Source organism: Peromyscus leucopus, chromosome 14, assembly GCF_004664715.2.
Source record: "Peromyscus leucopus breed LL Stock chromosome 14, UCI_PerLeu_2.1, whole genome shotgun sequence".
Classification (NCBI taxonomy): Eukaryota; Metazoa; Chordata; class Mammalia; order Rodentia; family Cricetidae; genus Peromyscus; species Peromyscus leucopus.
The window spans coordinates 19,992,175-20,015,569 of record NC_051075.1 but is presented as its reverse complement, the minus strand read 5'-3'; positions in this window follow the sequence as shown (position 1 = coordinate 20,015,569).

The window sequence follows — 23,395 nt, the reverse complement described above, 5'->3', positions numbered from 1 at the left end:
TTCAACCCTATATTCTCATGTAACCTCCAAATCTATGTCAGCACCATAGTTCAGTTTCCACTCACATGCTTCTTTTTTCTCCTACTTCTCAGTCTCTTCTGGTGTTTGCTCTCAACCATCAAAATCACTTTCACGTCTCTTTGCTCTTTATTGCTTTGACTTCAGGGGAAGATTTGATACTCTTAGTTGTTCTTTTTTTTTTTTTCTTTTCAAAAAACAACAAACAAAACAAAACAACATACTTTCTTCTTTTGGGTTTTCAAGGAAGTGTAGTCTCTTCTACCTTATTGCCCAGACCTTTGGGGACTTTCTCCCATGTATGCTTTAAATTCTGGAGGTCTCTAGAGTTCTTTAAAAAATATTTTTACTTTATGTGTATGTGTGTTTTGCTTGCATATATTTAACACCATGTGTATGCAGTCCCTGAGGAGGCCAGAAGAGGGCACCAATCCCCTGAAACTCAAGCTAGAGATGGTTTGTTCTGCCATGTGGGTGCTTGGAACTGAACCTGGGTCCTCTGAAAGAGCAAGTGCTCTTAACCACTAAGCCATCTCTTTAGCCCCTAGAATGCTTTTGTTGTTGCTTAGACTCGCATTCCAATGTTATTTCATTGTCTTTCTTGCCATTATGAAATTTGTGAGTGTATTCACATCACCTCACATAAAGCTTACACTTATTTACTGAATGGAGCTGAATGAGTCTGTAGGCTTAACAGATGTGGAAGGATAGCAAGGGAAAAGGTAGTCTTTGCTTTTCCTCTTTTACATGTGATGTGATTAGGAGGCATTGTAGCAGATGAGTGACATAGTGAGATCTAGGTAGGTTACTTCAGTGGCAGTATGAAAGAGATTAGAGGTGGGATTTGGGGCAACTGACTACAGAAATCAATGAAAAGGATGATGGCTCTAAAGATCTAGAAAATGACAACAGTTTAGGCATCATTAAGGGACTGAACCAATATGGCTTAAAGAGGAGTTAGGAGAAATCTTGGATGCCTTGGAGTCTTTCACCAACATTGAAAGCACAGGAGAAAAGCAATTTAGGAGTCAAATTCAGAATTCAATTGAGGAAATGTTAAATTCTTAAATGTTCCATTATGAGTATAGAAATTAGGAGTATGAATTCTAGGAGTTTGGGGCCAATTCAATCAATTTAATCACATAGTTCATTCTACATGTTGGGGCTTGATAAATTCTTTTGATGGTATTGACAGAATATCACATTGCCACTTGTGAATTGTTGTTTCACTTAAGGGAAGCCCTCTACACAAAACCTATGTGTTTATTTACTCACCCAGGGAGGCTTTATGACTAGGTTGCCCTTTAGGTGAACATTATCTATTTTTGCAGATGGTGTTTCAAAATTGATTAGTTCTCTGACCCACCCACTGAAATCATCTAACCTATTGAAGAAGCAGAAAAGGATGTGGATTATAGGGTTTCAGATAACACCAAGTCCCTGGTGAAAGGTATGTTATTTTACTGCTTTGTTCTGCTTTCAGAAGAGTGTAGCTATGTTTTCTTTTCTCCAACTGTATAGGTCACAGCAATTTTTTTTCCACCGGGAATTACAAGCTATACGGAAGGTTTCCAGAGCAGAATCACAGTCTTACACAAATGCTAAGGACGGTTAATCAGGGCCTGGAAGGTATACAGAGGCTAATTAGCAGGTTATATTTGGGTCAGCACCAAGGTCATTTATGAGATACTATGAGAAAAATAGATGGTTTGACTAGGTGGGAGGTGGATGGACATATATTTTTAAGGCATTAGAATATTTGTATTCAAATGGATTTAATACACCTTTGGTAACATGATGTATGTATGTGTCTATATAAAATGACTTAAGGAACATAGTGAAGCATTGTTCTGTGTTCATAAGAAGAGAATTAATCTTGGTAACAATAAACTCTACTCTTCTCTAATATACCAAAACTGTTGTCAGAGCTGACAGAAGACAAATCCTATTCTTGGCTCAGTGTTCTGCATGCTGCCAAGGGGTCATTAATTTGGTTGTTTGAAAGTCTTCACTGTGCAGCCATAACAAATAAGTTGATGACGACAGGGCTTTTGTGTGGTGGATCCTAACTTCTGTAGCCTGTGTGGGATTTTAGAGGCTTCCCTTGCCAACAGAAATTCGAACAAGAGGAAATAGTATTAACTCCAAGGGTCAATAGAAGATAGTAAGACTTTTTTGAAGGTTGAAAGAGTGATACATTTCCTGTATAGACTAGAAACATAGCCTATGGAGTCCTCCTCCCACATGCTCCTATAAACTGAGATAATCTACATTCCCTTTGACTCAACCACCACTCTTGGGGAGCAGATTTTCTCTAATACTCTGTTCAGATCAACCCTCATCTCTCTCTCTCTCTCTCTCTCTCTCTCTCTTCTCTCTCTCTCTCTCTTTTCAAGACAGGGTTTCTCTGTGTAGCTTTGGAGCCTGTCCTGGAACTCTCCCTGTAGACTAGGCTGGCCTTGAACTCACAGAGATCTGCCTGCCTCTGCCTCCCGAGTGCCGGGATTAAAGGTGTGTGCCACCATCGCCTGGCCTCTTCTTTTATTTAAAATTTTATTACATTTATTTGTGTATTTGTAGAAGCAGCACGAGTGTGCCATAGCACACCTGTGGCTGTCAGAGGACAATTTCCTGGACTTGTAACAGGCCTCCAGGCCTTAGCACAACCGACGCCATGATGGAAGTACTATTGTGGCCATAAACCTTAGCATGTAGACATTACCATCTGCCAAAATGAAAACAAAGACATAATCCATTAAAGTCTACAGTTCTGGGAAAGTCTATACATGTACTAACTGTGTTTTGGGGGCTTCTGCAGTTCTGCTTCTGGCTAACTGTTCTTGTTCACTTACGCCTGTCAGCCACGGGTGTGGTTTTTGTGCTTAAAAGCTCACCTGAGAAAGACGCAGGGCTGCAGTGAGATCCCAGACACCCAGTGTGGCCACTGGCTGGCTAAGGAAGACGTTCTGTTGGTTTAAACCGGTGTTCCGGCCGTCTCCTCTGGTGGGTGCCCCACTGCAGAGTCAGTTCTCTCCTTCCACCAGGTGGTCCCTGGGTCAAGGTCAGGCCGTCAGGGTTGCAAGCACCCACCTTTACCAGCTGAGCCATCTGGAAAGGCCCAACTTTCTCTTGAACTCTGGGTCTCTAACTCAAACAGGCTTCTATATTTACATCAAATTCTTTCTAAATTTATAACTGTATCAAAATCTTTATATCTCGCCAAGTTCAAAGTCAAGCTGATATTCTACCCACACTTCTCCCTGATGAGCTCATCAATAATTCAAATGGTCAGTCCCAGGTACCATCTGCAGTTTTTTCCTGTCTCCCCACTATTGATAAATAAACAGTCGCTCATTGGAATGAGTTTGGTCACTGTATTAATTTAAGTAGTCTTCATTTTTTTTTGTTTTTTTTCTGAATGACTCTAGGCATCTTTGGATGGATATTGTTGCTTCTAGCATTTTCTCATCTTTTTTCAGCATATTCCTTGGATTCCTGTTAGAGAGTGCTTTAAAGTATAAACCCACTAGTCGTTTTCTTAATGTCTACTGCATTCTACTAGTTATGTATAGGCCACCAAGAATGAGCTCTCTCAGTGTCCTGTCCGCTGCCACTGTGTGCATCTGCATTCACACTGGCACCATTCTTCCCCCATCTCAACATTCTGAACTCTGTGTGTGGCCAGCCTCTGTGCCAAGATTTGTCTTCGTACTCAGTGCTTCTTTAGGGCTGTTGGGCCATCATTTATAGTCACTTTCTTTGTCCTCAACTACCTTACTTCCCTTAATACACAGACATACCCCAAATTCTCTGATACTAAACAAACAAACAATCATTTTTTTTTCAGATACAACAAGGACCACACAGAATTACTATTTCCTTGGATCCCTTGTGGCTACCTATGTATCTTAGTTTGGACTTCTCACCCATGCTGTGTGATCCTATCCCACCTTGCTTGTTCATCCATTAATTGCTTCACAAGTTTTAGTTATATATATTTGCCAGTCTTCTCTATTAACTTGTGAATTTCATAGGTATTTAAATTGGCATTTTGTCTTCATTATCAGATCTTAGTTAACTAGGAAAGATAAATTACAAATAATAAACTTGAGTCTGGACATTTTTTTTGATTTTTCTAACTTTCTTATTTTTTAGATTTTATTATGTCAGGTAATAACTGAAGTAATCAGTTTAGGTTTCCTGCACTGCAGCTTTCCACCTCCTCATATCTGGAGGTAGATCATGAAGCACTGATGTTAACGGGGGTGACACATGAGATACGTGTGGTCTTGAGTTGCTCTGGCTGTCATCCTGTGACTTCCCATCATCCTGCTTTCTCTCCCTCTTCAGACCACCAGCTTTTCTGAACTGGCTCTTTCTCCACGGCTTCTACCTACTTACTGGACACATATGATGTGGGTTTCTCTTCTTCTCTCCTTCCTAGAGATTATGCTAGGGACTGAACAGGGGTCTCAGGAAATTTTAGTATCTTGGCTTTCTTACTCTTTTTCTGCCTCAAGGAATCAGTTTTGCATCACACTGGCTTCCAATTTGGTCAGCATAAACTTTATGCTTTGAATCTTCCAGGCACTAGAATGTTAAAAACCTCACATTCTAAGGTGTCAATTCTGATGATTTCCACTGCAAGGGAGAAAATCTTAACAAAAGAGTGGCTTCACCAATGATAAAAATAATTGCTTAGTTATCTCATGTGAAAGGAAGTTTGGGTTCCCTAATGCTTGCTTTGGCTTATGGCACAGAAACTTCAATGATGGTCCTGGTTTGCTCCTTCTCTCTATTGCTTCAACCTTAGTAAACAGCTTTAGTTATCAAACCTCTTTCCTCATGGTCCCCAAATGGCTGTCCCCATTCTCATCATTAGACATTTCTTTATCATATCAGTTGCTGATGACATGGTAGTCAATAGTGTATTTCCAAACTCAGCAACAGGAAAATTAAATAATTAGGGCAACTTCACTATAATACGGTATTTACATAATGTTTCCACTATTTGTCAGCTTAAGTTGTGCATTAATTGACATACACAGTGTCTATAAAATATATGTATTCATCAACTGCTGTAGATGTTGTATATTAGCAATGCACAGTAGTCAACAAATTCTCTGCCTAGCCCCAACACACACACACACACACACACACACACACACACACACACACACAAGAAAAATCAAACTTGTCAAAAATAAAACCTGAAGCCAAATATTCCTGTGTGAAGAAGCAAATGCCACATTTCACATAGGAGGATCTGCTAGTGAGACCCTTCTTTGTACCTTCCTGGCTTCCTGTGTGTATGATGGCTTATTTTCTTTTTGCTTACCTACAAAGCACTGTATTTCCATCATTTAAGTAGCTTCTCCTAGACTCAGCTTTACTTCTTTGGTGATACACCCCAGACTGCCAAGCCAGGTCCCATAACAGCCAAAATTCAAGGCATCTGGTCTCCTCTCATAGCCATATCGAATCCCTGGATAGCTATAGGTTTTACTCCAGAAGGAGGAAACTGTTTATATCTGGCTCTCATTCTTCCTTAGTTTGCATTATAAGCAGAAAATTATGCATTCTTGAGTTGAACCAACTCACAAAATAACGAATGAGTAATGCTACTTGGCTCTTGTTTTCCTTTTTAATTTTTAAAGGACATAATGTGTGTTATCTCAGAGAATGTCAGTTTGCTGATTCAAATTTGGCCATGTGGTTGAATCCAGCTGCCCTTTATAACTCTACTTTCTATATATTTCAAGTTTCTTTCACATTCCAAATAGCATCAGTGAATGCATTTTTAAAGCCAAAATTGGGATTCCTACTTACATTCTTTTTGAGACTATTCTCACATCAGAAGAAGCTTTTGTAGGTCATGACCTTTTCCTTCTGCCATATGACAGAGCCTTACAATCTGGGACACATGGTCCTCCTGCATATTACCTGCCAATGAGATTGCCTAGCTGAGAATAAATCCCAATGCATGAATTTCTGTAAAGATTCAAAACTGAGCTTCTAATATTATCTTTTGTCAATCATTTACTTATTATTTATTATATTTCTATAGTACCCTTTCTCCAAGGAGCTCAATGTATTTTAAACACATGTTATAATGTACTTTAAATAGGTGTTACCAGATTTGGCATTATATGTGAGAAATACTGGTAAAATTATAAATCTCAACTGCAAATTACCAGAAGAATAAAAGAACATTTTTAACATCATTTAAAAATTACATGTATGTACCAATGCGTGTGCGTGCACACGTGCGTGGCCCACTCACCCCCAGCAAAGCCTGTTGGCCCTATCAGAACCCCTTCAGAAACAATTGTAGGTTAGTTTTATAGGTCAGCTTTGAAAAAAAAAAAAGTCACCTATAAATTCAGGCACTTGTCTGGCATCTAAAATGCAGCCTTCCTGTTCTGATGTTTCCTTTATAGGAACACAACAGACATTCCAACCTAGCCATCAAGGGATGGACGCAGTCGGTGTTGGGTATTATTTGGTTGGACTTAACAGGGGCTCCTAACTCTTTGCAGTTAACGTGCCATTTCTTTTCTTCCCCTTGGGCGTGTCAGTGTTGCGAGAGCCCTTGCCCCCTTGGCAGCAGAGGGAGGAGAGCTTGAAGTCAATGATGGCGATCGCTATGCCCTCTCTTCTTGGAGGAGAAAGATAAACACACCCTAATCTTTAAGTTGGAGGTAATTCAGAAAGTCAGAGGCAGGCAGTGCTTTCTAGTTTGGGAGACATTTTCTCTCTCTTTGCCATAAAATAGCACTCCTTCCCCAAACTTCAACAATAATCAAAGAAACGCCACGATCGAAGCACCAGCTCCGACCTCCCCATCCTGGGTATCCCAAATCGTGGGCTTCAGTTGCATTCTTCCCTTTTCTTTTCTCCCTTCTTCTTTTTCCTCGGGTGTATTGCTTTCAGCTCGGGCAGGCCTTCATTCCACAGGAGCTTTGAAATCATATCCCTGGATCTGTATAGAACGGTAGTAGTTCAAGGTATTAGTGGCAGCCTTCAATGGTAATGCTGTCATTAGATCATTATGAGTGCTCTAGGGTTCTGCCTGTGAGCATGGCATGAATTTTATATTTGGAAATAAAATCCTCCCGGGACACCGCAAAGCTGCATGCCAGCCTTGCCCCTTCTCGCAGGCCGTTAGGATTGGCTGCCCTGCCTCTGGCTTGTGTTACGCAGGAATAAGTCCTGCTGCGTTTGTTTCACATAAGAACCCTTTTCACTTTGTTTATAATGATCCGAATGATATTATTAGGAGAACAAAGCTGCTCAATGGTGACATTTATTAACCAGTCACATCATCTGTATTTAACTCTCATGTTACATTTCAGGGAAATTATGTGAACCTAACTCCAGTATAACTTTTCTTTGGGGACCATGGCTTTGTGTTGAGTTTGAAATAAAGTAGAACATGGAAAGCAGGTTTCATTTCCAGGACCGCATTTCACTTAAGAGGTTTAGCCTGAGCCAGATTATATATATAGACTTGTCCAAGGGAGACTCTTCAACACAGCCCTAGCTGTATGTCTGTGTGCACGTGTGAGGGAACATGGTCTAAAGAGGGAGGTGAGACTTGTTCTGAGCTGGTCTGTGAATACAGACCAGAGGCATTGAACAATGATTGGAAGACAACCACATGTTTAAAAAAAAAATGAAACCGCTGCATGTGAGTGGGGAGGTTGACAGATATCTTATTGCTGCCCGATGGGGATGAGTGCATATGTTAGTGTAATGCTTATTGTCTCAGGATAAGAGCGGCAGGCAGCAGGGATGGTGGCTAGGTAAGCGGGTGAATTAGAACACAGAGACATCAGGATACTTCTGAAGCACAATAGCCGACTTGTGTAAAGGCAAGGAGGCTGGTGTGTATTCATGATTTGAGCAGCAATAGAATGATGCACAATAAAACATGAGGGTACCAGATCTTAGATATTCTATATCCTTTCCATGGGCTTCACGGTGTCAGAGTCCGCCCTGTTCCCTCACATTTCTCTCCTACACTGCTGCTAAGGATTGGAAGTGAGGCCAATGTCTCACATCTTTGCAGTCATAACTGCTCCTGTCTAAGTCCATAGGAGACAATTTAACAGTCACACCAAAATTCAAACGTATAAATCAATACTCTCTAATATCATCAAGTATCCAGTTAGCCTCCCAGTTTCCATGATTGTCTCATATGTTTAACAGTTGCTAGGCTCAAATCAGAACATCAGCAGGGCCTTTTTTTTATTGCTTTTATGGCTTTCTATGGACTCTTAAGAATATTTTAATCTATACATTCTCCTATTTCATTTTTTTCTCTTGAACTATTTTGTTGACAAAATTCAGTTATTTTCTTCACAGAGATGCCTATGCTTTGAATTTGGTGGTTGCACCCTGTTAAAAAAAAAGCTCCAAATGAGCAAGTGGATTTACAGGCTTGAGCTGATTCATGGTTTTTTTTTCTTTCTTTTTTTCTTTTTATCATGGTAAGAACATGCTTATTGTTGCTTTATTCATTATAACAAAGAATTAGAGTCAACCTAGCTGTCCATCAACAGATTAATGGATAGTGAAATTTGGCATGTATATATATGGTGCGTATGTGTGTGTAGTATATATATGTAGTACATATACACATGTACATACCATACACACATATATACTATATACACACACCACATATATATAGCATATGTGTATATATATCCATCATATATATTTGTGTGTGTGTGTGTGTGTGTGTGTGTGTACACATATAATATTATTCAGCTCTAATAAAAATGAAACAAAAAATTTGCAGGGAAATAGTCTTGGAATGTATAATAACAAGTGAGATCAACACAATCTCAGAAAAAAATTGCACATTTTCCCTCACATGTGGAATCTAGCCAATGATAGATATATGTGTATGTAAACAAATGTGTATGTGAATACAGTATAATATGAAGGAAAAAAACAAGAAAGTATTAGGGTCTGAGGAAGGACTGAAGTCAAGTAACAGACATGAGTTTTGAAAAAGGATGTAAAGCTGATTTTTGTTTATTTCTTACTGCCACTGATTTTTTTTTTTGGTAGCAGGTAAGCACACACAAATACATTAGACAGTGAACATATAAAACAGTGTGAAACATTACAACTTCTGTTCCAAATGACTACTCCCACTGTATAGTTCATGGAGGGGTGGAGTCTTCAGGTCTGATTAATTTTAGTGTGTGATTTTTGTTTATAAGATTTTATAACAAAGTTTTAAAAACACTTCATAGGCAATAAAATGTTCTTACATCAAGAGGCATGTAATCTCTGGTATTTCTTTGGGGGCTGTTAGCATATTATGATGCTTGATGCCTGGATCTGTGATTTCAATGGTTTACAACATAGAGTTTTCCTTTGCTTTGTTGGAATACATCCATAGAGAAAAACCTCTTCTCGGCAACTGTAGACGATTCCTGGGGCACAGTTCATAAAAGAAAGCAAGTCAATCCTTTGGTTGTTTCTGCTCAGTTGGTGTGACCCTCCCCAAGGTCAGGGAGTTCTGTTTCCTTTGGTACGATTTGTGGGTGGATTTTTATATTTGATAATTTTAACCTATGGAAACGATTTCTTAGTGCTCAAGTTGTACTGTCCTTGGCCACTGCTAGCCTTTCCGTTTCCCTTAACTTCCTCGACACAGTGGGTTTTAAGACCCTTCTGCCGTTCAACACTCCTTGTTCTGTGTGTATGCTTCCCATATCATTCCTGGAACCAAATGTTGCTTCAAAAAACTGGTTTCATTACAGGAAACTGAAGATTAGAATATCCACTGCTTCTCATTGATGGAAGTGGTCTATATGCTTTGAATTAAGCCAATCCAGTTTTAAAAAAAATACGTTGTGTTTGTTCAAACTGTATCTGTCCAATGGCAACACAGTTGTGCAGGATACATTGCTTGGCAAGGAACAGAAAATGTGATGCAAGCTGACATTAAATAACAAACAAACATATAAATAAATAAATATGTTTTCTCTTCTTTCTCTGTCTTTTTGGTGTGCTTATTTGTACCGAAAAGATAAGATTAGGTTCAAATGAAGCACCTGGTTTTTCCCTGTGCCTTGGCTTTCTTTATATTGGCTCCATCTTCAGATTAGCTGTTCTCATGGCCCTGAGAACGGCCACTAGCTTCCAGGACCCCATGTTTCCATATTTTTAGTCAGCATCAAAAAAGCGTCTTTGTCTCTTCCTTCTCAGAAATAATACTGAGATTCATTTGGATAAAAATCTATTTCAGTGGTGTGCTTGATAGAGAGCCAATTGCTTGTTAGATGGAGTATGCGGATAGGTTGAACCTACATTGCCTATTTTGTGCCTGAAGTTGGAGACATGAGCTCCCTAGGAGCCTGTTGAATCTTGAAGCAGAAGCTGGGATATTGTCAGCTCTGGCTGTCCTGAAACTTCACTATGTAGACCAGGCTCACCTTGAACTCATAGAGATCTGCCTGCCCCCACCTTCCAAGTGTTGAGCTTTAAGAGATGCACCAGCACATCCAGCACAATTTTTAGCTGAGAAATTTCCTGGTTATGTTGATAGGTTTATTACCTTTCCTGAAATCTATACTAGAAGACTCAATCATTGTGAAAATAATAGCCCCTTTCAATGGCGGACTCATCAGGGACATTTTATTTCTCATATAAAAGTATCAGCATTGTAAGAATTACTCTCTGAGAAACTTTTCTCATGCCTTTCAGGGAGGAAGGGAACCTTTTGTGTTAATACAAAGTTGTTTGATTTTTCTAAGTTGGTTCATTTTCTACCAGAACGTTATCGATGAGTAACTCCAAAGAAAACAAGATGCTAACTCCAGATTGTTCCACTGAGCTGACTATAAATTTAGGTGTAGTATTTTGGATTACAACACCAAATTTCTCTACTACGTAAATTGTAAAAGTAGAATCTGGAACATGAATACCTCTGAAATCCCATACAAGCAAAGCTTATCTTCAAAAGGAAATCATGGAAGAGTCCCATCAAAAAATGGGCAGGGTCAAAGCTTCCAGGGTGAGGACCATAAACAGAATGGTACATTTTAGATCGTCAGATCCAAGTTAGTATAGATGGAATGGCAAGGAGGTCCCTGACTCACCCCAAAATCAAACGTAACTCCAATTTTGTTTACTAAATGAAAGATTTTAACTGTAGTTACTTTTTTTATTTTGTCAGCTGGCATGAGAGTCTAATGGCAAATTACAATCACAACTTTGTGTATAAAATAACAACTTTATCATTTTAAGCCCATGGAGTGTCATCTAATTATTGTTAATCCTTAAAGCGATCAATGCATTCTTTTCTCAACCTGTTTCCACCGTTGAAATGGTTGATACTTGTTAACTGGCCATATCCTGCTCTAGTTCTCCTTTACATTTGGCATTTATTAACAATATCTTGGAGACCTCCCACGTCGGTCGGGCTGCAGGACGCGCATTGTGGTCAAGTCTGTGCATGGAAATGCCTCGGCTGGGAGGGGGAGGGGAAGCAAACAAAGCCAACAACCTCAAACCCAAAAGCAACCATCTGTGCCATTTGACGGGGCGTTCCTGACTCCGAGCGCTAGTCCTAGCTGAGAGTTACCACTGAGTGCAATTGTTTATGCTGTGCCGCCGTGTAAAGCAGACAATACCACACAATCAGAGCCTTCACACTCAAACAGACATCACACTCTGTAATTATATTTGTCTGACAGATTATTATAATTGTACATGGCAGGTAGTGGAAAGCAACTCCTTTTTACAGCCTAAATAATGTGGCAGATTCTGCATACTCTAAATCAACCTTGCAGAAGGTAAATTATGAAAGCTAAATGCACGTTGAGTGTTTTTATTTACTCTTTCAGTTAGCATCTTATGTGGTGCTAGACAGCAAAAGAGCATTACCTTATTTTGCCTGGTACTATTTCATTTAACACTTTGTTGTGCAAAGTTCTTTTTGGCTGACGGCTTGTTTTAGTTGGGCTTACTCAAGGCAACACCAGCAATGATTCTCTGTAATGCTTTTCCCTAGGTTCATATTGACCAGATTAGCCTATGTGAAGAAACAGAAGAAATAGAAGGTTAAATGCACCCTGAGCTGTAGTTTGTTTCTTCATCAATTAGAATAAATCAGTTTTGGGAATGAGCTCTTCAGCTATGTGTGGAATTTAAAAGCCTTTTCCATAGCCTTGTAGATGAATGCACACGTGCTATGGGAGTCTCTGTACTGCTCACCACACCTGGCTCTCTTTTCCTTCTAGCATGTGGGAGGTTGCATTGCTCATCCACTTTGTAGTTAGAAGGGACAGCGTTCATGAGTTTTCATAACTGGCTGTGAGTAGAGGTGCCTACGTCACTTCCCATACTGAGGTGTACTTACCAATGTGAGGCCCTCAACTCAGTTTTACTTGGCTGGGGGCCGAAGACACTGCCTGTTGCAGAGGGCAGTTCGTAGAAGAGTGCATCTATCATCCCCAACCCATGAGATACTGAAGCTGCACACAGCCAGTGAATGAGAAACATGCCTACAATGATTAAACTACTAAAACTTGAATTTAGCCATTTTATTGTAATTTAGTCTATCCTGATATGGGACTCTTGAGAATTTAGTTTTTCTAGGTGGGTCACATCTCACAGCAGGTTTGTGTATTCTATAGTAATTTTCAGCTTCCACACCAAGGTTTTACATTTCTAAAAGTATTTGTAATATGATATGTTGAGTACTTGATAAGTGTTCATGTTGCCCATTCTTTACACACTTTGTGGATAAGTCTTTTGAAAAGTTACAAGATGAACTTATTCAGGATAAAGCAGGTAAGTAATCTCCAAGTCTACATAGTAAAAAGCACCACCCCAAAGAAGTTCTGTGGGCTCTCTTCCCATCTTGCCTCACTACACTGGCTCATATCTGTCCCATAGAACAGAAAAATGGGTTAAAAAGCAAACATACAAAAGGTAAATATTACAAGACTGTGATAGTCCTCAACAGCTTATAGTGCTCTGTTCACTTATTACCTGATGAGTGTGTAGAATTAAGTGTTGCATGGTGATGATCGTAATTAAACAGTCAAAATCCAAGTCTTCGGAAATGGTTATTCTGAGAAGGCATGAATCATATGTAAATGTATTCAGATATAGTCTTAGGCAGCTGTTGCAAACGATCGGTCTAACTGGAAAGGCTTGTCAGGTGTGTCTGTGAATTTCTTGACACACTTTTAAGATTGAGGTCTGTTGTGATTTCTATTGTTATGGCTTGTCTTAGTCAGTGCTGTGAAGAGACACCATGACCACGGCAACTCTTAATAAGGAAAGCATTTACTTGGAGCTTGCCGACAGTCTCAGAGGTTCAGTACATTTTCAGCATGGCAGGAAGAATGGCAGCAAGCAGGCAGACATGGCGCTGGAGAAGGAGCTGAGAATGCTACACCTGGATGGGTGTGCAGCAGGAAAAGAGAGCACCACTGAGCCTGGCTTGAGCCTTTGAAACCCCAAAGCCCACCCTCAGTGACACACTTCCTTCAACAAGGCCACACCTACTCCAACAACTCTATACCTCCTGTTCCCTGTCAAGTAGAGCCACCCCCCTAATGAGCAAGTATTCAAATATATGAGCCTATGGGAGCCGTTCCTATTCTAACCACCACATGGCCTTTTCTGATCTAGCCTTAAAGTCACTTGAGAATGACTTTAAGCATGCTTTTTGGTATGTTAGCAGAACCCAGGCAGTGCATTTGTGATGTGTGTGTGGGAGGGGGGTAGTGGGTAGGGGTCAGGGGTGGTGCTGATGATCAAGTTGGGATGCTTCAGTTAAGTGATACCATATGGATGAGAAGCTAAGATACACGCACAGACGAAATCTGTGACTCAAGGGTTAAGGGAGCTGACAGATTGGTGGGAAGTCCCAAGGTGGCAAAGAGCTCACCCTGCTGGTTGGGAGAGACTGAGGACCACTGAGAGTGTCCTCAGATTTCATTCATTACGCTCTCCCTCAGGTATTGTGAATTAATGAAGACTTACATGCAGGACAACTTATGGGACTGTTGATTGTTAAGTCCTGTTGTGGCCAGCAGCTGCAGGGTGTGCCTGTTTTGAATTAGTAAAATGAGAAAGAGTGGGCTGGGTGTATTGCAAATCCATGGAGAGATAGGGAAAATCTGACGAGGCCAAAGATGACTAGAAGCAGGCTGGAGGGAGAGACAGCTTAGTGGTTAAAGGCCCTTCCTGCTCATCCAGAGGACATGGGTTCAGCTCTTGTATCCACACTGTGGCTCAAAACTGTCTGCTATTCCAGTTTTGGGGAATCCCGTGCTCTCTTTTGTCCTCCATGGGCCACCAAGCATGAATGTGGTACACGAACAAACACACACAGTCAAAACACTCATACATATAAGACATGAAATAAATCTTTAAGAAATGGCTGGGTATGGCCGGGTTTCAAACAGTGTCTATCAGCCCTACACTAGGATGCTGAAATGACAAATATATTAAACAAATGTATGATTTACCAGTTTCTCTAGTTCACATCAGCGGAACAACTTCAAGGCATTTGCTTCCATGGAAGCCCTCTTCAGCATGTTCCTGATGGAGATACTTTCTGAACTGCCTCACCTGTTCCCGTTGTTCCGGGTAGTTTGGGTTGTGGGTTGATTTAAAGAATAAAAGCCATTGTAGAGTTTTTAAAAATCAATTTATGGCTAACTCATTTACAAAGAGCCCCTATCCCCACACTGATCCCGAGAACCTTTATTCCAGTGTAAAGATGTTCCTCTTTCTCTTTCTTTCCCTCGTCTAGATAGGGTCTTGCTCTATAGTCAGACTGGCTACTCATAATCCTCCTGCCTCAGCCTCTAGAGAACTGGGATTATAGGCATGTGCCATCATGCTCAACCCTGTTCTATTCATTTAACTCTTCTGATCATGTGATTTCATATGACTCTTCCCTGAACTTCCAGCGAGTGGTGGAGCCTTAGTTGAAATTGGCCATAGACAGATGGTGGGTCACCTTGGACCTTGGCCTAGCTGGAAAAGATGATCTGGATCAACCATATTCATTTCTAAGAGTCAAAGTTTAGGAAATTTAATCCAGGCTGTACCTATGATGACAAAAAAGTATAATTAAGCTGAATCTTTGAATTTTGGAGAAGCAAGTATTATCAACTTTCTACAGTATCAGTTAATAAGTTTATTAGTTATGGTTCTCCTTGCTGTGAAGAAAAATTGGAGAAGTAGCAACTTAAAGGGGAAAGGGCTTTTCTGGTTTACAGTTACAGAAGGAATACGGCTCATCATGATGGGGAAGGCATGGTGGCAGGAACAAGAGGCGGGTTCATATTGTGTCCACAATCAGGAAGCAGAAGGAGATGAAGCCTGTTACTTAGCTTGCTTTCACTTTTTCATTCAGTCTGCTACCCCAGCCAACGGTATGGTACCATCTACACTCAGGTTGAGTTTTCACTTCTTCTTCTTTTTTTTTTTTTCCGCTTTTCGAGACAGGGTTTCTCTGTGTAGCTTTGCGCCTTTCTGGAGCTCACTTGGTAGCCCAGGCTGGCCTCGAACTCACAGAGATCCGCCTGGCTCTGCCTCCCGAGTGCTGGGATTAAAGGCATGCGCCACCACCACCCGGCGAGTTTTCACTTCTTAAGGAAATCTTCCCGGAAACACCCCCACAGAAGTGTTCTTCTACAGTGATCCTAAGTCCAGTCAAGTCTACAGTGAAGATGATCCATCATACTGAATTACTAGAAAGTTGGATGCTCCTGCTGAGAAACAATGCTTTGGTATAGAGCAAAGCTGTCCCATGGATACAGCAGCAACCTAGCATCCCGTGAAGTGGTAGATCCCACATGAAGACAGTCATCTATATCTATAAGAGGTAGGATCTGCTAAAATTAGAAAAATCTCCTACAAAGTCAGCCACCGTTGGGGATAAGCAGATCCTTGTGTTTGTGACTTTGATAGACAGGGAACCACCTGAAAACACAGAATTGTATCTGTAGTTGGTACCTTTCATTTCTTCTTAATGGTTTGAAAGTTTGACTTTACTCAGGCATATCAATATTCATTTTATTCATTTATTTTTTACTGATATATTGGAACATTGACATAATACCTATTAATGGGCTCCCAATGTGTGCACTTTAAATCAGGTTAATTCAGTCTCCTCAAACTTAGCTACTGCTTCTTCTTGGAGGAAGTGCTTGAAACCCTTTTTTCACTTGTTTGAGTCATATGGTGACTGTTATTTATGGTCACTCTACTGTGCTAAACCATACCAAAGCTTCTTATTTTTAGCCAGCGATGACTTGGTATCCATCAATATACTTTTCCTCCCACCCCTTGGAAACTACTTATCTACCTTTATTTTCTGTGTGACCAACTGCTCGTGCAAATGCACAGACATTAATTTGTGAAAACACCATCTATTAAGGTTAAGAGTTACAGAAAGGTACCTTCTAGATACGTTTAATTCAAATACTTAAAAATTATTATCTTTGTAACTGGGGACTAATCAGCATTTTTTTTTTACCCAAAACCTGATATTCTTAGTATTGGGGCTACTCTATTGTATCAAGGACCAGAAGAATAGAGTTCAGGGACCAGTATTATATTAACACAGCTATTTTTAGTTCTCATTAAGATGACTGGATATAAATCCATCCCTGTTATTCACTAATGCTGAGAATTTGGGTGTATTAATCAATCTCCATTTTCACATCTATCTCATGGGATTGTGAAAATATTAGATATGTAGATTTTTTTTACAGCCTTATCCAGCACCAGTACGATCTGGGGTAGGGCCAGAACTGGGATGAGGGCAGAGAGACACTAAGGAAGAAACATTTAAGGAGGCACCTGCACAATCCTGACCTTGAGTGCCTCCTTAAATTTTGTCCTGTGCATGCCTGTCTTCCCTGAGCCCTGACCCTGGTTGAGTTATTCTCTAATACGTGTGCTTTGTTATTAAAAGACACAAGAAGAGCTTTGAGGCACACACAAGTTGTTAGAGTTAAAGATCCTGCCGGTATGCTTTGGTGAATTTCACTCAGTTCATATCAAGAACTCAGCAGAGTGTAGCTCTCAGTAAAGAACAAATGTGAGCTCAAAACAGAGTGGTAGACTAGGTCACCTCTCCGGTCACCTCCCAACCTTAAAACTCAAATGCCCATGCCCAGCTCCTTTCAGTGTAATTAGCCATAGCTGTCTTAAGAAAGGAGGCACCAACATTTAGCAGTCAGGACTCTGTGGGGGTGGGATCATTGCAGAGCCCAGCGAAAACATGTTCTCAGTCTTTAGGGGCTCCCAATCAGGCTGAAAAAAGGCAGGTGAATAAGTGAGACATATTCTCATACATATGTAACAACGCTATCTATATCCAAATCCACTTCCCATGGGGAATGACATGCTGCTGAGATGGGCGCTTTGGAAAGCTGCTTTGCCTTCCAACCAGTCCAGGAAGATTTCGAGGCCGATTTTGAGTGTTCTTTGAAGTGCCAAGTAGGAGAAGGCCATTGTTTAGTCTGATGGGAGTCAAGGAGAGTTTTTGAAGCCTGGGAGGTGGAAGTGTGGAGACCTAGGTTTAGAACTGAACCTCTGAAGACCTGAGGCTAGAAAGGGAGGGATGCTGTAAAGACTGGGGAAAAGAATAAAGGCTGAGGATACATGTAAAATAAAGAAAGTAAAGTGTGAGGCTGTGTAGAGGAAGCATTGGTGCATCCTGATGGGTCTGTCCTGAAACTTCATGATGGAGGTGATGGGACCCTTACACACTACGAATGCAACTTTTATTCACTTATCTGTTTTTTTTTTCTCCTTTTGATCTTTTACTCTTTGCTCTTTTTGAGGGCCTACCTCCCAGCTCTCACATAAATACACATGGAGACTTATTCTTATAAATGCCCAGCCTTAGCTTGGCTGACTTCTAGTCAGCTTGTCTCAACTTAAATTATCCCATCTACCTTTTGCCTCTGGGCTTTTTTTTTTTTTCTTACTTCAGTGTATCTTACTTTTACTCTTACTCTGTGGCTGACTGTGTGGCTGGCCCTTAGAGTCCTCTTCTCCTTGTTCTCTCGATCCTTGATCTCCTCCTTCTCCAAGATTTCTCCTCCTATTTCTTCTCTCTGCCTCCCACCCCCGCCTATCCTTTCTCCTGCCTTGATATTGTTCATTCAGCTCTTTCTTAGACCAATCAGGTGTTTCAGACAGGCACAGTAACACAGCTTCACAGAGTTAAACAAATACAAGATAAAAGAATGCAACACATCTTTGCATCATTAAACAAATATTTCATAGCATAAATAAATAAGACACACCTTAAAATAATATCCCACAACAATTATCAATGTGAGCCATTTGCATAACTGATCCCTAAGGGCTGCAGAACAGAACTGCATAAGTCCCTATGCATTTTGCTCAGTCTTGTATAATTACTTCTGTCAGGATGGATTCATTAGAATTTCTTATTATTGATCAACTGGTTGGCAAGGAACACAACAGCTGCTCCAGAACTATTTGTTGAATGGATCAATCAAGAAATGAGATTTTTCTTTATGTTAGGTCAACATAACTGCAATGCTTCTTAAGTGTGTACATTATTTCATACCATATTTATGACGTTACAGCCACAAATATGTGGAATGCTCATATAGAATTATGGAAAAAAACCCTGTTAATTGATGTAGAGGCTATTATTTCTATGGACTTTATTAAAGGTATAGAGTGTCTGTTCCTATTTACATGGACTGTACCCTTAAAATTAAGTGGAAGTAAACGGCAACATGTTAGTAGATGTACAGGCTTCAGAGACTTTACGAGATTTTCAAATGTCTGCTCAGGAGTGTCGGCTGAGCTCGTGACTTTTCTAATTGTTGTGACTAAATACATGGCAGAAACAAATTAAGAGAAGGACTTACATTTGCGGATAGTCTATGAAGGGGTGTGGCTCATCATGGCGGGAGGCATGGTGGACGAGGTATGAGTAAGACGGTTACATTGCATCATCAGTCAGGAAGGAGGGAGGGGAAGGCTGCTGCTTAGCTTGTTTCTTCCTTTCAATAATTCAGTCCAGGACCCCCTGCCCTTGGGAGATGCCACTCATATTTAGAGTAGATCTTCTTTCTCCAGTTAAGCTACTCTGGAAATTCTGTCAAAATCACACCCCGGGGGTATGTAGCCTCAGCATTTCCACAGCCAATCAGACTGACAATGAAAATTAACCAGTGTAGCTAGGCTTTGGCATTAAGAAATAATTTACTGCTGTGTAAACTCATCATTATCTTAACTGGATGGTGGAGGCCCCTACATGCCCAACTGTAGAGACCATGTTTCTCACGGACTACAAGCTACTCAAGACCAACTGAAATTGAAGAATATTTGATGACACAGAAAGATTCAATTAATAAGGCATTAAGTGAAAAAAATTTAGGAATTATCATGTTGTTAGTATTGGGCTATTAAAATATTCATAGAAGAAGCCTAGGACAAAGACTAAAGTCAAGAACAAAGGTTACTTCTGAGAGGCAGGACTATAATTTGCTTTATTTTTGTGTGTGTTTTTCATTTTCCCCCTACAACTGAACCCATATTTTTAAAACCACTATTATTTTGTAAAATGAATGGAGGGAATGAAGGGACCTGCTGAGAGCAGACTCACTGCCCTTTCTGCTTCCATGTTGAACTCATTGTCAATCTGAATTTACCTCCATCAATAATGGCCCCCAGCCTTGCTTGGGCAAGTAAACACTTGGTCTCTAGTTTTGCTTTGTATTGTTTTATTGAGTCAGGTTCTCGATTTGCAGCCCAGGATCACTTCAGGCTTGGGATCCTCTTAGCCTCCTGAGCTCAATGCCTGTCTCAATCCAGCTATAGTCTATTTATTCCAGATTAATTTAAACCCACAGTGTGAACTAGATTGCCTTTTTGGTACCTGAACCTAGCTTTGGTGATTGTGAATGAATGTTCATAGGCAGGGTTTATAGTCGCCCTATGCTACTCATGACCCGAGTAGGACAAGGGTGATTAGGTTGACAGTCTGTGAGATCCTTCCAGAAGGAGAGGCTGAAGATGGAAAGGCCAGAGAAAGGACTGCCATAAGAGTTCATTTCAAAGCTGACCATGGCTGGAGAAAGGTCAAATTAGGTTCCTCAGCATTTTAAAGAAAATGATTTGATTTGTTTGCTTGATACAGTATAAGTAGCACTATCAACACATATGGTGTTTCGGCTTGGTGAGCTTATTAAAATAGTAAATCTGCAGAGAGGACTCAACTCTTCACACAATTATGCTGGAAACTAATGCACAAGTGAAAATAGGCGTTGGTAATAACATCAGACAACACTAGAGACAATTTCTCAGCCTGTAGGTAAAAAAAAAAAAAAAGTTCCTGATTGCCCGAGCTTTGTGCAAGCTTCTTTTATCTGTCTGCATGCTGCTTTTCATTCAAATTATAACACCTTTCCCTGCAAGATAAATTAACAGGTTTTTTTCCCCTCCCTTCTTTCTTTCTAGCTTTAAGTTTAGATCCTTCGAAAAGCTTAACATAAAGTAGCGTCATTAGGCTTTGGTAAGAGGCCAAATTTAGGCAAAGCAGATACAAAAATACTTCATGCAAAATAAAAATCAAATATGGGCCGTGCGCGTGGGGTTGCTGATTGCTGTTTCTGAGGGCCTGCAGCTTTGTTTTAACTTCTTCCTGCATTCATGAATTCCTTTTTTTTAATTAAAAAGTTTTTTTTTTTTTTTTTTTTGGAAGGAGGGCAGTGAATCTTTTCTCTTATAGGGATTTGAACTTTTTACCTTTTTTGTTATCTTTCCCAGTTCTTTTTTAATGAGGATTTTTTTCTCCTCATTCCTGAGGATGTATGTATTTTTACTAATTAATTTTATTTTTTGGCAGCTTCATACATGTATATAATGTATTGTCATTTCTCGCTTTCCCCTACCTTCTTTTATCTCCTTCCCATTCCTGCCCACCAACCTCCCCCAGTCCCCTTCTCGGACTCATGGCTTTTGATTTTGTGCCCCATTTAGTCTAACCAGGGCCATCTACATGACCATTGGATTGGAACTATCTACTGGAGTCGGAGTCTGGTGGGGTTACCAGGCAGTATACACCTGAAGTCAATGGCTTCCCTTCTCCCTGAGTTCATCCATACCAAATAGTTCAGCGGTGAGGAGTTGGCACCCTGACCATGACTGATGGGCTGCTTGGCTCATTTTTATGCAGCTCCAGTGCTGTTGAGGTCCTGGTGGTAACAGCTGTGTCTTGACTACAAGATGGCTTTTCACAGTCTTTTTTCCCAATGTTCTGGCTCTTCACTCTTTCCACCTCCCCTCTGCAATGTCGTTTAGGAATGAGCGCTCATCCATCACTTATGCTCAGCACCTTCGTCGGTCATAAATTTGCCTTGACCACTATTCACTGGAAAGAGGCTCCTTGGGTTAAGGCTAAGAAGAGCCTTTGTCTATGAATATATATATATATGAAGGTACATTTTTTTGAGGTAGTTAAAGGTGTCCTTCATCCTGGAGTGACCATCGATTGATCTAAGGTTTAAGTAGTGTCTTCTTGATGAGGTGTGGGTGAGCACTGTGGTTTGGAAGTAGAAAAAGGACAATGTGAGAATGAATATGGGGGAATGACCACCATGTACAGCCCACCATGTCTCATTTTGAGGCCCACATAGCCCCACCCAGCTATGATTTATAAAGACTTATGCCTTTAAAATGTAGCCAGACTAGGGAGGCAGCAAGGGCAAGTGCTTTCCTCTGTAGAGTGCATCACAGTTCTTCCCCTCGACACTGATTGGGGCATGCTCATGAGGCTGCAGAAAGTCTGTGAACAAGCGCAGATCGTTGAATGTTTCCTATGTGTAGTCACTAAAGATATGTATGTAAGAGCCACATGCTTGCAAATCCAGATGCACCAACGTGATAACAGCACAGAAAACGTTAACAGATCTATTCGTTTGATTTTCACAATAATCCGGAAATGGAAAACAGGTCCGATCATTTTCAACTTAGAGGTGATAAAATGGGCCACAGAGAGGGTAGTTTGTTTGGAATCACACAGCTAGTTAGTGCTGAGTTGGGAATTCATGTCAAGTCACCTGGTTTTGAGAACAGCAGGCTCAATGGCTCTTACCTAGGATGGGTGGGAATTAGTCTGCTGGGTTAGCGCGTTCGGGTGCTCAGTGAGGACTCTGGCAGGTTCTTCCTAGGTTTAGATGTTTACCCCCATTCTTGCATTATTTTGGTTGTGCAGGAAGGCACAATGAGGCAGGGCTAGGTGATCTCACAAATACAAACACATAAAGATGTATAGGCCAATATCATCTCAGGAGGCCTCGGTTTACCTGCTCTACATAGCTACTAAGAAACAATGAGGTAAACAACTTCTTCTTCTTCTTCTTCTTCTTCTTCTTCTTCTTCTTCTTCTTCTTCTTCTTCTTCTTCTTCTTCTTCCTCTTCCTCCTCCTCCTCCTCCTCCTCCTCCTCCTCTTTCTTTCTTTTCTTTTTTTGAGGCAAGGTTTCTCTGTGTAGTTCTGGCTGTCCTGGAACTCTCTCTGTAGACCAGGCTGCCCTTGAGCTCAGAGATCCACCTGCCTCTGCCTTCCGAGTGCTGGGATTAAAGATGTGTGCCCCCATGCCTGGCTCAGAAATTTCGTTTCTAAGTCAGGTAGTCAGTAAGGTTTGAGAGCCAGCTGTGCCTCAACTATGCCTAGGAGAAGCATGGAGCTGGAGGAGTTCCTAAGCCTGCACACTGAGTGCCATAGCTATGTTTCTTCTGAGGATTCCTGCTGCTTGCTCTTTCACATTAAGCAAGTTGCTTTACTTTGTTATCTTTATGTATATCTGTGTTTTGTCTGCATGTATGTCTGTGTTACAGTGTGCATGCCTGATGTCTGCAGAGGCCAGATATAAAGGCATCAGATCCCCTCGAACTGGAATTACAGATGGTTTTGAGTGGCCATGTGGGTGCTAGAAATTGAATCCAGGTCCTGTAGAAAAACAGCCAGTGCTCTTAACCACAGAGCCATCTCTCCAGCTTCACCTTAAGCAAGTTTTGCAATCCCCAAGATTCAGTTTTTGTCTTCTATGAAATTAGGATAATAATTCTCTCAATGGGCTGCTGTGGGATCAACTGGGAATCAGATGGACCAGTTTCTGCTACAGCACTGTCTGGCAAGCATGTTCCTCTCCCTTCCCTAACCTCTATAATAATGACTTGCTTTCTAAGTCTGAAGTCTGGAAAATCTTACATACTTTCCGAACCTAGCAAGTATGCCCTCATCCACACACCTATGGCATTCTGGCCACCTCTTAAGGCCTTTGCCGGCAGCAGCTTCCCCAAAAGCCTCAGTGGTTCTCTCCCTGG